General features: G+C 31.9%; 1 long non-coding RNA gene across 4 annotated transcripts; it reads right to left on the bottom strand.

Annotated features, from left to right (window-relative positions):
• Nucleotides 1-232: 232 nt before the first annotated feature.
• Nucleotides 233-11,217, bottom strand: LOC120073817. Of its 4 annotated transcripts, XR_005480819.1 has the most exons (7): nt 10,868-11,217; nt 7,146-7,207; nt 5,703-5,820; nt 5,456-5,577; nt 4,879-5,332; nt 787-938; nt 233-687 (listed from the first exon to the last, which is right to left on the bottom strand). It is a non-coding gene; the product is annotated as an uncharacterized LOC120073817 (long non-coding RNA). The 4 variants fall into 4 exon arrangements; XR_005480818.1 differs by having other exon boundaries at nt 4,879-5,577; XR_005480820.1 differs by having other exon boundaries at nt 4,906-5,577.
• Between the last annotated feature and the right edge of the window lie 5,381 nt (nt 11,218-16,598).

Raw genomic sequence — 16,598 nt, 5'->3', positions numbered from 1 at the left:
CATACATTAAATATAGAAAAAATATTATCAAAAGTTTATATCATCTAATACAAGTAAGTCTCGATGACAACTAAATACGATAACAAAGTTTATATCATCTAATACAAGTAAGTCTCGATGACAACTAAATACAATAACAAAGTTGTATCCTATCCTTCATATATTATCCAAATTTGATCGGCAATGTCATCTCTAACTTGAGTCATTTGTCTTAAATGATTTCGACTAACATCTAACTCAACTATACTATTATGCAAATTGTCTTGCAAACTCTCTGTATCTTCAACAATCATTGATTCAATGCTAAAGTCATTAAATAGATCATCTTGCCGATCACAATCGAATAAAATTGTGAATCGTGCAACATGCACTTGGTATATATTTCTGTGTATTGATTGGGTAAGGACACTGAAGAAAATAATCTCAATAACTCAACGACTATTTTTTCCTTCTTTAACAGACTTGTAATCATATATATATATATAGGTTACTTTCAAAATCTTCAGGAGCTTTACACCTCTGTTTTTGTACAAGATCTGTAAAGAAAGATAAAACTTATCTCTATAGTCTTCAATAAAGGAATTATCTCTCTTCACATGGATGTAGGCATCACCTTGCCAAACCACGTACATGTTTGTGTTGCTCTCTTCTTCCTCTTCCTCTTTATCGATTTGCATGCTTGATTATCTTTTTCATTATGTACAGATTTCACAAAGAAATCAAGAACTTAGAGGGAAAAAGAGTTTTTGTAAATGAGCTGAGAGAGAGAAAAGGAATTTTGTATACCTGAAGAGTTTTTGCTTAGAGTGCAATTACTCTCATCTGATCGAGGTAGTGGAATCAACCATGTGATGACATCTTAGCTTAACTTCGTGGCCTCAGGAGAACCTTGCATTCTACCAATCTCCTTCGTGGACCAGACTCCTTTTCATTTGGGCCTGAAAGACAGATTTAGCCCAACAAGAACAAAGACATTCAAAGATTTCAGTTCTTGAAGAATCAAAATTCAAGATTCACTCCAAAATGGCAGTAGAAAGATTTGAAGTAGAGAAATTTGATGGAAAAGAAGATTTTGGCCTTTGGAAGGCCAAAATTAAAGCCATCCTTGGTCAGTATAAGGCTCACAAGGCCCTTCTTGATCCATCCACTCTCCTAAACATGTGACAGCTTAAGAAAATGAAGACTGGGAGCTGGCAGCTTATGGTACGTTAGTCCTAAACCTTAGTGATAATGTTTTAAGGCAAGTCAATGCTCAAGAGACAACCTATAGGATTTGGACAAAACTAGAAGACTTATATGCCACTAAAGATCTTCCTAATAAAATGTACTTTAGGGAAAGATTTTTCACCTTTAAAATGGATTCATCAAAATCATTTTCTGATAATCTAGATGAGTTCAAAAGAATTGTTGCTGAATTTAAGAATCTCGGGGAGAAAATAGGAGATGAGAATAAGGCATACGTACTTCTAAATTTCTTACCAGAATCCTATAAGGAAATAAAAAATGCATTGAAGTATGGAAGGGATAGTATATCTGCAGATGCAATCATATCTGCCCTAAGAATAAAGGAACTTGAGAAAAAGGAGCAACCAAGTGGTGAAGGGTTGTTTGTGAAGGGAAACTTCAAACCAAATCAGTCAAAAGACAGAAAACAGCAGCATTCAGAAGAAAACAAGCCAAAACAAAAAGTTAAATGAAAATATTGCAAAAAGAAGGGGCATTTGATAAAGATTGCTTCATTCTCAAGAGAAAGAATCAGGAAAAATAAAAAGAGCCCAAAGGCAAGCAGCCAGAAGCCTCTGTTGTAGAAAGCTCCTACATCTACTTTGATGCACTAGCCTCAACACTTGACAAGGCCAATTATGTTAACCCCCTTGGGAAACATTATTGGGTCTTGGATTCAGGATGCACCTATCACATGACACCTATGAGACCCTGGTTTAATACCTACAAAGAAATTGTTGGAGAAATGGTTTACATGGGGAATAACCAAGGCTGTAAAATTGAAGGTATTTGATCTGTCTCTATTAAACTCAAGGATGGGACTGTCAAACTACTCATAATGTGAGACATGTTCCACTTCTAAAGAGAAACTTAATCTCCCTAGGAATGCTTGATGCAGTTGGGTGTGAGTACAGGGGTAAGGGTAGAATTCTTAAGGTTGTAAAAGATTCAAAGGTGGTCCTTGTTGGAGAGAAAGTTAATGACTTGTTTATGGTCAGAGGGGTTGAGATGATGACAGGGGCATATGTTACCACAACAAATGATATGACAGAAGCTGACATGTGGCACAAAAGGCTGTCTCACATAAGTGCTAAAGGGTTGGAAGTTTTATCTAAATAGGGAATTCTACCCAAGGGAATTTTAGACAAGCTAACCTTTTATGAACATTGTGTTTTGGGGAAAGCAACCAAACATAGCCTTACCAAAGCACAACATTCAACAAAGGCAATTCGTGACTACATCTACTCAGATCCATAGGGACCAACCTCAACACCTAGCCTAAGTGGCTCGAGGTACTTACTTTCCTTTATAGATGACTTCTCAAGGAAAAGTTGGGCTTTCTTTCTTAAATCAAAAGACCAAGTGTTTGACAAATTTAAAAAATGGAAACTCATAATTGAGAAGCAAACCTCTAAGGAAATTAAATACCTAAGAACAGATAATGGGCTGGAATTTTCTAGTGAAGAATTCAATAAATTTTGTAAAGAAACAGACATAACTAGGCACAGGAGAGTCAAATATACACCCCAATAGAATGGGTAGCTGAGAGACTTAACAGGAATATTATGGAAAGGGTCAGATGTTTACTCTCAGATGCCATTCTTAGTGAAAAGTACTGGGCTGAGGCTGCAAGGTATACAGTGTACACCTTAAATAGGTCCCTACATACATCCCTAAACTTCTTAACTCTTGAAGAAAAATGGTCCAATCATCCTCCTAATCTACACAACCTAAGGGTATTTGGATATATTGGATACATACATCAAAATCAGGGAAAACTTAAGTCTAGGGTTGTGAAATATCTATTTGTTGGGTTCACTGAAGGTGTAAAGGGCTTTAAAATGTGGAATTCTACTGAGAAAAGATTTGTGGTCAGCAGGAATGTCACTTTTAAAGAAAAATAAATGTTTATACAGAAAGAGAAGACTACAATTGAGATACCTAAGAGTCCTATTAGAATTGAGGTGAAGGCTCCTAAAGATAAGTCCACTAGTCATGATCCTCTTAATAATTCAGAAGAGGAAGAGGAAACTATAGGACAGTTGATAGAAAATACTAAAGCTCAACCTGATTTAAGTCAATACTCATTAGCAAGGAATAGACAAAGAAGGGTGATTGTTCCTCCAGCTAGGTATACTGAAATAAACTATATGAACCTAGTTTTAAATGCAACTATAGCTCTAAATGACCAAGAACCAGCTAACTTTGAAGAGGCAGTAAGCTGCCCTGATGCTAGGAATTGGATTGAAGCTATATGTAAAGAAATGCAATCACTAAGTGTTAATAATACTTGGACCTGAGCTCCTCTTCCTAAAGGATGGAAGCCAATAACATCTAAATGGATCTATAAATTGAAGGAGGGCACTTCTAAAAAAGAAAAGCTCAGATATAAGGCAAGATTAGTGGCTAAAGGATTTACACAGAGGGAAGGCATTGACTACTTTGATATTTTTTCACCTGTAGTAAAGCAAACCTCAATTAGACTCTTGTTATCCTTAGTTGCTCAATACAACCTTGAATTAGCCAACTAGATGTAAAAATAGTTTTCCTACATGGCTATTTAGATGAGGTCATTTACATGGTTCAACCAAAGGGTTTTAAAGAAAAGGGAAAAGAAGACCTCTATTGTCTTTTGAATAAGTCCATCTATGGTCTTAAGCAGTCTCCTAGATGCTAGTACAGAAGATTCAATGACTACATTGAGGGTATTGGGTTTCAGAAAAGCACCTATGACATTTGCACCTATGTGAACTCAACTACCTATAGGAACAAGGTGTACTTACTTCTCTATGTGCATGATATATTGCTAGCTGGGAGTTCTAAAGAAGATTTAAGTTATGTCAAAAATCTCCTAAAGAGAGAGTTTGATATGAAGGATATGGCTCAGTCTAAGAAGATCCTTGGGATTGAAATTGACAGAAACTGGGGTTCCTCTACACTTAGCATTAGTCAAACCAATTACTGTGAGAAAATCATCAGAAGATTCAACATGTCTAACGCTAAACCTGCAACTATACCTGTTGCTCAACATTTTAAACTATCCTCAGCTAATTCACCTAAGGAAATTGACCTGAAACACCTAAATCAGATGTAATTGGTTCTTTATAATCAGGCAATAGGTAGCTTGATGTATCTCATGATCTCTACTAGGCCTGATTTATCCTATTGTGCAAGTTTAGTTAGTAGATACATGTTAAACCCTGGAAGAATACATTGGGAAACTACCAAATGGATACTTAGGTATATAATCTGGTCTAAATATTCTAAGCTAATCTACTAGAGTGTTAAAGAGACATAACTTGAGCTATATGGGTTTGTTAATTCAGATTTTGCAGGGGACCAAGATAAAAGAAGGTCACTGACAGGGTCTCTTCCTATATGGACCTAATCTACAATCAATTACAACCCTATCAACTACTGAAGTAGAGTACATGGTACTTTCAGAAGATATAAAAGAAGCATTGTGGTTAAAGGGTTTGATGGAAGACTTTGGCATCAAACAAACTGTAGTTAAGATCTACTGTGATAACCAAAGTGCTATCCATCTTTCCAAAAACCCACAATACCATTCAAGAACAAACATATAGACATAAAATTTCATTTTGTAAGAAACAAGATTGAACCAGGACAAATCGAAGTATTAAAGGTCCATACCTCGGAGAATGCAACTGACATACTTACCAAACCTCTCTCGAAGCTCAAGCTCATTAAGTGCCTTGAATAGATCGACTTCATGTTACCTGAAAAAGAGTAAATAATGGTCAGATCTAGAAGGAAGAAGTCTACATAGTTGAGATTAAGATGGAGATTTGAAGAAAATAATCTCAACAGCTCAATAACTATTTTTCTCCTTCTTTGACAGATTTCATAACAAACTTGTAATCATATATATATGTTACATTCAAAATCTTCAAGAGTTTTACACCTCTGTTTTTGTACAAGATCTGTAAAGAAAGATAAAACTTATCTCTGTAGTCTTCAATAAATGAATTATCTCCCTTCCTGTGGATGTAGGCATCACCTTGCCGAACTACGTACATGCTTGCTTTTGTTGCTCTCTTCTTCCTCTTCCACTTTTATCTATTTGTATGCTTGATTCTCTTCTTTACTGTGTACGAATTTAAAAAAGAAATAAAGAACTTAGAGAGAAAAAGAGTTTCTGTAAACGAGCTGAGAGAGAGAGAAAATGAATTTTGTTTATCTGAAGAGTTTTTGCTCAGAGTGCAATTACTCTCTTCGGATCGAGTTAGTGGAATCAACGACATGGTGACATCTTAGTTGAACTTCTTGGCCTCAGGAGAGCCTTGCATTCTACCAATCTCCTTCGTGGACCAGACTCCTTTTCATTTGAGCCTGAAAGACGGATTTAGCCCAACAGAGGCATTTGTTTAAAAATAGGGAATTGAGCCTTCAACACGCCAAAACAACATTCAATAACATTTCATAGTAAAGAATGTAGGTAGTTAAGAACTTCTTACCTGCCTCGACGATGTTGTCTCCTTTCTCTAAAATCTCGTAAATAGTATCTTTGACTGCAGAATGGTGCTAAAAATCCAGGCATATCTAAGTATCCTAAATCGTTAAGATAGTACTTATCTGCATAATATAAATCATATCAAAACTTATTAATAATTCAAATATTGAATTAAAATATTAAAAACACATAATTATATACCTCTTTTAAGCATAGGAAATTTATTCTGAGAATTTCTTATACATTCAAGGAGTATGCGAAAATCATTGGTCAATCCTTTCCAACCAGACATGACATATGTGAATAACATATCAAATGAAAAAGCACACATTATTTTCCATGTTATGTTAGTTTTATTACCTCAGAACGGTATTTGTTCATTTTGGGAAATATGTTAAAAAGTTAATATATTATTTCAAAAAGTTTCCTAATCAATTTTTTCTAATAACTTTGTTTTTAAGACTGTTTTCCTTAAAAAAAAAATCCTACGATCAAAAATAAATTTCTTTAAATAATATCTTCATTTCAAGAATTAAAATTTGATTACAACTTTTTTAAATGAGTGTTGTGGAGTGTTAATACCTTCCCATACACAAATAACTTCCGAACCCAACTCTAGTTTCTCAAATACCATTTTTATTGATTTTTATTAAACAAATTGTTCACTTTATTACGGTGTCCAATCACACCGTAAAAAAAAAATTGGTGATGACTCATTTTTTTTAAATTAACCTTTTTAGAGGACGTAGGTTGCTCCATGTCGTCTCAGATACGTGGCGACAACTCATTTTTGTTTTTTTGTTTCTTGTATTTTTTTCTCTTGTCTTTATTTTATAGTTTAAATATAATTTGATTATGTGCATGCATTAAAATATAAAAAATAATTATAAAACATACACACTTGATTTGAAATATTATTTATGACTAATACAATTGTTTCCCATTCAAATCACTTACATTCTTTTCAAAGAAAAAAAAAGTCATTTGCATTTGAATTGAAATATTATTTTTCACTAATACAATTGTTTCTTACTCAAGTCATTTATCTTAAATGATATTGACTTAAATCCAACTCAATTATATTATTATATACATGTCGTGGTTGTAAAATATTAAAGTCAAGCTAAATAAATGTATGAACAAATATATAAAATTTGTTCACACATTTATATATAGTAAAATTTTAACTAGTTTTAAATCTACTAAAGATTAAAATTTAGAAAGAAAATAATATATAAACATCATATTGCAATTGAAATTCAAAATTCAAAAACTATTTAAAATATACGTATTAGAAATTAAAATGATATATAAATCTAGATATTGTAAATTCTAAAATTAAAAATTACACAAATATAAATATATTATAAAATTAAGAAATTAAAAAGTTAAAAAAAATATAAATATATTATAAAATTAAGAAATTAAAAAGTTAAAAAAATGTAACCTTTTGCCTCATGTGGGATTGGAACAAACCAACATAAACTACTTGCATCATATTGCATACACCTGAACAAACCAAATTATAAGAAACGTTTCTTAAAATTTAGAAATAAGGTACGAAAATGATTATCAAATAAGTATGTTTCTTAAAAAATTAGAAACAGAAAATAAGAAACAGGAATATTATCAAACGAGCCCTAAAATGTCATTTCATATAAGCTTATAACATACATTTTAAAATTTAGTAATGATGGTGGTTGTTCGACGAGACTCTAACGACCCAAATTTCTATTATGTTTCTAGGACGCTACTCTGTGTATACATAGACTTGGCAACATATTTCTCGAAGAATAATTAAATAAAAGAAATAAAATTTTTATTTCATTAAACAAAGCTCAAATAAAAAAAATCCTGAAAATATCGTTCGGGTACCATTGACCCACCTTTAAAATAAATAGCAATTAAATAAATTATTAAATTAAATTAAGGAATATTCATAGGTTTTTAAAACGCCTGACTCCTAAACCAGATTCTAGTGAATGAAACCTAAGTATGAAAGTAATAACTCGTCCAAATGGCCAGGTCATAGATCCCTCTTGTCATTCATTAGTCTATCTTTATCTTTACCTGAAAAACATGAAAGGAAAAGGATGAGAATACAAGTATACTCAGTAAGCGATCCACTATAGGGCCCACTCAGTGATCTGTTAGCCTTCTCATCGGGATGCAAGTACATAATGGCATCGTAGACGTAGGCTTAGGCATAAACATAAGCATAAGGGGCGAACCCGAAGGCATGCTTTCATAATTAGTGGCCCCGGAGGGCAAAATCACAAACATAAATGGTGTTCCCTAGGAAACACTGTACATAAGCATAAGGTGTGGGCCCGAAGGCTCACAACATGCAATGTGTATAGCCTGATGGAAGTACTAACAGTCACTGCAGTCTCATGTAGACATAAGCATACAATCAAGGTTTTAAATCATGCTAAGATCACATTACAGTTCACAATTTGTCAATTCATCAAACACTGCTACAACACAAAAAATCCACATTCCATGACATAAGCGTAAGCTTCAAATTTTAAACTGACCAACAGGCATGTCAAAATATTTCATACCAACATAGGAACCTACGTAATACATGCTTGGGTGCGAGAGAGAACTGGTAGTAAATCACTTACCTTAAAGCAATAAAAGAATATCTAGTATAAATACTTTAATCCCCTTTTCTAGCCTTGAAAGACCTCGAGTCAAACACTGAAGAAACTCTTATACAAGAGTACCTATAAGCGGAAGCGGATCTTTCCAATTCATTGTGATAGAATTTCCACATATACATTCAAGCATACAAATATGCATTAACAACGCTAAATTACTGGTATCCTTAAAGGATCAATAAATAAGAGACCGAGAGAACATACCAGTTGAAGACTTTTCTTCACTTGAAATCTTGCTCTCTCCACGAACGACCTCTCGCTCTTGCTAGACCAGTAAGTAATCGTCCAACAACACCCCAGTCATCTACACAAACAGCTTCGCACGAACACAAGGAAATGGGGACGACACAACCACTCAAAGCCCTTAGTATTCTCGGAGTGAGAATCCAAAGGATGGGCTTTGTTCGGATTTGGTAGAGGGGAGGAGGAAAAGGGATCGTATACAATGATCAAACAAGTGGGAGAAAGACTCGTCTATCGTATAGACAAAATGTTTGATTGTTTAGGTAAAGTATACGATCGTGTAGGAAAAGCTAAGCGATTGTCTATACGATTGTTTAGTAAAGCTCGAGCGTTAAATGATCGTTTAGTAAAAGATAAGCGATCGTTCAGTAAGTAGCGCGCCGATCGTATAGTAAAAGATAAGCGATCATTTAGTAAGTAATGCGCGCAGGTGTAAGTGATCGTTCAGTAAACAGCACTATCGTATAGGCTCTGATTTACTAAGCGATGACCTTCTAGAATCGTAACACACCGTGATCTATTTAAGTGTCTCAAAATGAATGTTCATCTTACTCATCAGTTACGAAAACAGAAGAGATGTCGGCCAATTATCCCATAACTGTCCAATTAATAAATAATAAATATAATCACATTATATTCATAACTTATGGTTTAATATCATATATTAACCAAATTATTTTTCCTCTACTAGATATAAATCATATTTATATCCAATTTTCTCCAAATTAATATATCTTATACATAAAGTCAATTATATCATATATAATTAACAGTTCAATTATATCATTCAATTATATCATATATAATCGAACTCACTCTTGTCAATTTAAACATTTCAAATTGACCCAAACACTGATTCTCAACTTGTATCCAAGCTACTAAAGGGACCTTATGAACCTATGGCTCGAAGCTCCAACAATATGTGAATAACTGACTAAACTCTTTAGCCACGATATCCACCATCCGTTAACTACCAGGCATTCCACTAAAGACTGACAGCTGAACTCTTCTTACCACAAATATATTCTATGTCCATTGGATATAACCAATCATCAATACGATCTTATAAATACAGCTGTGCCAATTTACCGTTTTGCCCCTGTAGTTACATCTTACTCCTTAAGTAGCATTGATTCCTCTAATGAACAATACAACATAGTCCTACTATGTGTGAACACCTCTCAAGCCATGAGGACTATGTGTGAACACCTCTCAAGCCATGAGAATGTGTTAGGCGCCACATCGTTCAAGCCCCTAGATCAGCCCTTAAGGGAGCAATCTATCTACTTACACTTGCTTCGGGGAAGAAGTGAACTCCATCTTGTGTAGCTGAGTTCCCAGCTCCCAAATCAGATTAATCCCCAAAGTGGTAGGTTTGAGTCAGCGCTCTGGCCACTCACACCCAAGCAAATCAAAGGATCGCCCTCAATGGCAGGAGTTCCCAACTCACTCAGGATTATGTTACTTATGTGAAGTGAAGTCTCTGTCATGAATGGTGTTATATAACGAGACGTTAACTTTTCATGGTCAGGTCTTATACAAATTCTTTATATAGGACACCCCTGCTCGCATGTACCCACACGAATGATCAGTATCAGACCATTTGTGACAAGTCACAACTCTTGTAACTATTCCACAAAGCGGGCCACATCCATAGCGTTAGGATAAGATTTCCCTTCTATATCCCTATACTACAGACCATTTTAGTTATCACCTAAGACATGATCCACTTGTATGTCACCACACTTAAGTTACATAAAAGTTTATTGGTTTGTGGTAAAGCAAATAGAACATCCAAATGTGCAAAGTCAAGAAGTGAAGTAAATATCACTACAGGAGACGAGACTTTAGGGCATCAACCCCAACAAACACTACTATCTAAAACAAAATCAATTCGAACCTTATCAAGCTTAATTAAACAACTATAACTATCTCAAAACTTCCCCAAATCATTACCCAATACGAAGATGACCCTTAACTACTCACAAATGTCAAACAATAATCTAACCTCATGTGTGACCTTTAATTTCAAGGGTTAAAACCCAAACAGAACAACTCAAGAACGACCGCCTTACCCACAAAATGTGCCAAAGCAGCCCCTAATTTCACCGTCGAAGCTGCTGGATAGTGTCGAAAAATGTCTCGAAACCCCGATTTGAGCAATAACACATCATGGGCATAACTTAAATCATACCAATAAAATTTGTTGGGCACCAAAGTAACAACCAACCCTAAATCTTGATGAATCTCAAAGAAAACTCACCCAAAAACCAACAGAAAGTGACCCACGTCCACACCCTAATGGTAGCGAAAGCTCGAGGTCGTGTGTCGACTGAAGGCAGAACCTGAGTGGCGGCTAACCTACGCAGGCGACAAATGGGTGCGCGGTTGGGATCCATGACGGACGCACGGAACTAAGAGAGATCGGTGGAGGATAGGCTGGATCGGCACATGCGTGCAGCTCTGGACCGACGTCAGCGAGCAATTGGCACAACGGCATGACGACGCTGATGAATTCGCGGGTGGCGACGTGGACGGCGACCTCGCGCGGCTGAGAGAAGAAAAGGTTGGAGGGTGGTCTGCTTCACGAAGGAGAAAGGAAAGGGAAATTGATTTTCCTTTTTTCAATTGCATGCAAACCGAGGCAACCTAACATATAAATAAGCTTTTTAAAACCATAATCCCCACAAATCTAATAAACCCTCTCCCAATTATTTATTTATTAAATAAATACATATTTCATTCCATTTTCCTTTCCAAAAATAAATCTCTTAATCCTCTCAACCAATCAACTTCCAACTTAAATTTAAACTCCAAACCACTTATCACATATTTTCAAAACCAAAATAAAATAAAATAAAAAAACAAACTGAATTTTACCTTAAAATTTCCGGGACGTCACAGATACTTTCGGAGAAATTCGATGCTTTGAATTTATATCTTGTATTTGTATTGATTTATGGTATAAGTAGGTACAATCCCTAGTATATGATCTTTTTATTCTTTTTCTCAAATGTTACAAGAAGTTTAAGCCTTCCAGATCTTTTTGGAGCTCTAATATTAAAGTCTTCAAAATTTGGGAGGAGTTTTAGTCTCTTAAGTCTCTGGTCTTTAGATCTTTAGAGTTTGAGAGCTTCATAATTCAGTTTTTCAGAACTTCAGCCTCGATCGTTAGTTCTTCAGAGTTTTAGGAGATTAACAGTCTTCTCAAATCTAAGAAAAAGCTCACAAATCGATTAAAAAGCCAAATGTCGATTCGTACCTATTAACAAACCAAAGATTAATCCAAACAAATCATCAAGCTAGAGGCCAATCCAACCCGATTAATAAGTCAGAGGCCGATCCAAATTGATCAACAAGCCAAATGTCACTCCAAACTAATCAACAATACCAAAGGTTAATCCTCAAAGAAGATCACCAAGCCGTAAAGGCCGATCATTCAAGAAAATCAACAAGCTCAATGATTAAAGTTTATTTTTCGAGAAAAAGTAATAAAGGATCAAATATTATACTCATTACATTGAAATTAATACAAATACAAAGTTCAAATTCAGCTAATCAAATTTATCTAAAAAATCTTGTCGTAGAACAATATGAAAGTTAAATAACAAGTTTAGTTCCTAGGTTTTGAAAATTGTGACTAATTAATCCTTAGACCTATTTAGTAACCATTTGGTTTTTTTTTTTTTTTAAATTTAAAATTAAGCTTGTGAACACCACTTTTGCCTCTAAATTCTAATAAATCTATCGACTTTAATATTATATCTAATTGATCTAAAAAATATTAAAATATTTAAAAATTAATTATTTTGTAAGAAAAGAAATAGTTTTGTGTCTAACTAGACCTTAAAATTCAAAATTTGTAGTTAATAGATACATTAATTTTGAAAAGAAATCTAATCGTACCTATTAAACATAAAGGTTAAATTAATGTGTAATATAACATTTAATTTTTTACATTTTCAATATGTAAAAACGTGTTAGATGTAAATTTGATATTTTAAGATTTATTAAATACAAAATCTATTAGGCATTCTTTTTAAAAATTATGAACTATAAATAAACACAAATCTAAAAATTTATGATCTAAACTTCTAATTTTATATACAAATGTGCTTTCACATGAAATTTTGGGACTATCACCTATGATCCAATTTTTAAAATTTAGCAATAATGACAGGGAAGCTGAAAAATAATGTTGATACATAGTAGTCTAAATTGAAAACTTTTAAAACGATATGGACTAACGGTTTGAGACTATAACATATTGAATTTTCATCAAAATATTGATATTTCTATCGTTATTTCCACATTTTTTTCATATTTCTATGAGTTCGATATTGACATGAAAGATGAATTGTTATATTCATTATATCATAGAAAAATCACGAAATATAATAATTAAGCAACAAAACATCAGTATATCACTAATGTATAATATAGATAATGGATATTCTAACTTGTTTAAAAATCATAAAATGTTTATTTATTAAATTAAATTTATCTTTTGAATTCTTTGTTTTTATAATTTTTTCATATCTATCGAAATCAAAATTTTATCGATATTTCTATCAAAATTTCCGTAAAATTAAGTCCTCAATATTTCTATCGACATCAATTTTTTAAACATGACATATAGTTAGCCTAAACTAATTATAAAATTTGAAGTTGTATATCATTTGTGGTCCTATACTTTGATATTGTTTTGATTTTATCTGAAAAATAAAAACAAAATATTATCAAACAACGTCCTAAGTTAGGTTTGTTGGTTATGCTTTTTTTAATCTTCGAAATAATATTTTTGAATTCTCAGTTAAGTGATTTATATATATATATAGAATCCTGAAGAACTTGATAAATTAATGCATTCTAAATATTCTGGTTTTCTTTTTCCCTTTTTGCATTTTGTTGTTTTTGTTAATTCCTAAATAGTGTTATGAATGTAATTATAATTTCTTTTGACAACGTAATTATAAATTTTATTAATCTATTATTGTAATTCCCTCCTTAAATTTTAAAAACAACCTCTCACGTACGAAAATAGAAAATAAAATAAATTTTGTGTAACTTAAGCAAAATTTAAAAATGGAATGATTATAGAACCTTGTTTTAAAAAAATCAAATAAAAATTGAAATGTATTGATGAGGATATCTATATATATATATAAAAAAAAAAAAAAAAAAAAATCAAATCGACCTTGTTTCTTACTTGATAATTTTTTTTTGAGAATAATAGAGGAAACTACAAGTCTTATACTTGTTGAGACATATCATATATTGCCAAATTGATAGCGTTTATACTATCAACTTCAAAATCAAAATTTATATTTTCTCACTCTAAATATTGTAAAAAGAACATCTATGTTAGATAATAATTTTTTTTTTGTGAGTTTGAAAATATGTACATGGATCAAATAGTATTTAATAAGATGTTTGTTGCTAGGGGTAAAATTGTCAAATCTGACTCCTGAGACTTAAAGAGTAAAGAGTTAATTAGGCATAAAATTGATGTTTCTTAGTCATGGGGCCACGAACTCCTTGGAACTGAACTCCACTCTTTAAAATCTTTGGGCTAACTAGAGATGTCCATGGGGCGGGAACGGAGAAGGCTTCCCTGTTCCCATCCCCACCTCCATTTCATTCCCCATCCTCACAAAATTCCTTGTGGAGATCGAAGCGAGGATTTTCGCATGGATTTTGAGGGAATCGGGTTCCCGCGAAAAAAAATACCAATTTATTTTTTTAATTTATTCTTTTTGTAAAATTTTAATATTATTCTCAATCTTGATAAAATTTTATATATTAAATTGATCATTTTCAATACATTTTTTTTTATATTTAAAAACACTATAAAACTTTCTAATAAAAACAATAATATTTATATACAAAATATAATTTAAATTTCAATCTCATAATTTCTACAAATAAAAATTTAAATATTACAAATCTAACCCTTCAACTTAAATATTATAACACTCATGATCTTAAAAGGAATAAAGTCTTAAATATTAAAAAAATGTATTGAAGTATAAAGATATAAATATAAAAATTAGAAAAAACTGATTATTGAAGCTATTAAAATATTATAAATAAGTGAATATATATATATATCTTTCCTATCGGGTCGGGGATGGGGAATGTAATCCCTGTCTCCATCCCCGTTTAGTTAATGAGAAGAAACTTTCTCCGCTCCCTCTCTCATTCCCCATCTAATCGGGGATTTCCTGCCTCTTCCGAGACGGGTCCTTACTGGGCCCAATCCCACGAAATAAATAGATATCTTTAGGACTAAGCGTCTCTTAAATATATTTTTTTATTATTACCATGAAAAGAAATTGAGATTTATAAGAAACATTATTTATTTTAGGTCATTGTCACATTCTTTGATCTAGTCCTAATTTATGCTTTATGCGTAAAAATTTATAAAATTTATACTCCAATAGTGGTAATTTTGTGACAAGTTTATCATATAAATTTATAATGCGCACAATGATAATGTTTTGCATAAAACAACAGATAACCTTCGCCTATTTTCTGCGTAAGATTTTATAAAATCTCTATTCTAATGGTAATTTGAGACAAATAAGTTTATCATGTATAATGTTTTGAGACAATAGATAATGTTTTGCGTAAAACAACAAAACAACCTGCTTTAAGTTGTCGGTTTGGTGGGCCGTTAGAGGTACAACAATGATTCATGACATAATAAATTAACAATGACAACAACAATCGAGTGTTTTCTTTTCATTGTCATTTTTATTGTCATTTTTATTTTTATTTTTTTAAAAAATACATTTTTCGCTTTTAGATTTATTATCTAATTTATATTTACTAGGTAAGTTTCAAAATATTTCATATTTTTTCAATGTAATAATGAATTTAATTTTTTAAAATATTTAATTTTTATTTGTTGATTTTTTAGTTTGATTTCAATTTAGTCAATTGGTTTCATGTTACAATTTTACTTTAAGATTTGAGATTTGTTTCAATTTGGTTTATAAATTTTAAGATTTACACTTTTAATTAACCTTGATTTTCAATTAATATTCATTTTCAATCTTTTTATTAATTAATTTAAATAACTGAGACTCCATTTGATAATCATTTCATTTTTTTTCTTTTTTATTTTTGAAAATTAAGTCTATTTTCTTTCAATTTCTTACAAGGATTTGCATTTTTCATAAGTATAATGGTTGAAATCTTAGTCAAATTCAAAAAAATAAAAAATAAAATTAGTTTTCAAAATTTGACTTTGTTTTTTAAACCATTGGTAAAAAGTAGATAACAAAGAAAGAAATTTGGATGTGGAAGTAGTATTTTTAGGCTTAATTTTTTTAAAAAACAAAAACTCAAAAACTAAGGCTCATTTGGTAACCATTTAGTTTTTTGCTTTTATTTTTGAAAATTAAGCTTATTTCATTTGCATCTTTATTAAGTACCATGGTTGAATCCTTAATCAACTTTCAACAACAAAAATAACTTTTTGAAAGTTACTTTTTTTAGTTATCAAAATTTGGCTCGATTTTTTAAACAATTGGTGAAAAATGGAAAACAAAAGAAGAAAATTGGAGTAGAAATAGTGTCTATAGACTTAATTTTTAAAAACAAGAATAAAAACTAAAATGGTTAAGAAAATAAGGCCTAAATAATTACCAAATAGCCATGAAAATTTATTCTCAATGGATTAGAAAAAGATTATATTTTCACAAATTTTCAAATCTGTAATAGTTATAGATTTTCTGTATATTTTCTAAATTCTGGCTCTCTTCATGAATACATGTCAACAATTAATAAATTATAATTGTTTTCTTAAATAAGTAGCAATTATTTTGAAAATTTCCACGATTTTATCAATGAGAATTAAGTGGGGCCACCTATATCGTACTATGATTTTCCTCAGGATTTTAACTATTTTTTAAAAATAGAAATTGATTTTATGTGATAATTATTCTCCCATTTCTCCGCGTCTTCACGTTGAATTTCATTTGGTTATT

This window comes from Benincasa hispida, chromosome 1 (genome assembly GCF_009727055.1).
Source record: "Benincasa hispida cultivar B227 chromosome 1, ASM972705v1, whole genome shotgun sequence".
Classification (NCBI taxonomy): Eukaryota; Viridiplantae; Streptophyta; class Magnoliopsida; order Cucurbitales; family Cucurbitaceae; genus Benincasa; species Benincasa hispida.
This window is presented reverse-complemented; position numbering and strand designations above follow the sequence as displayed.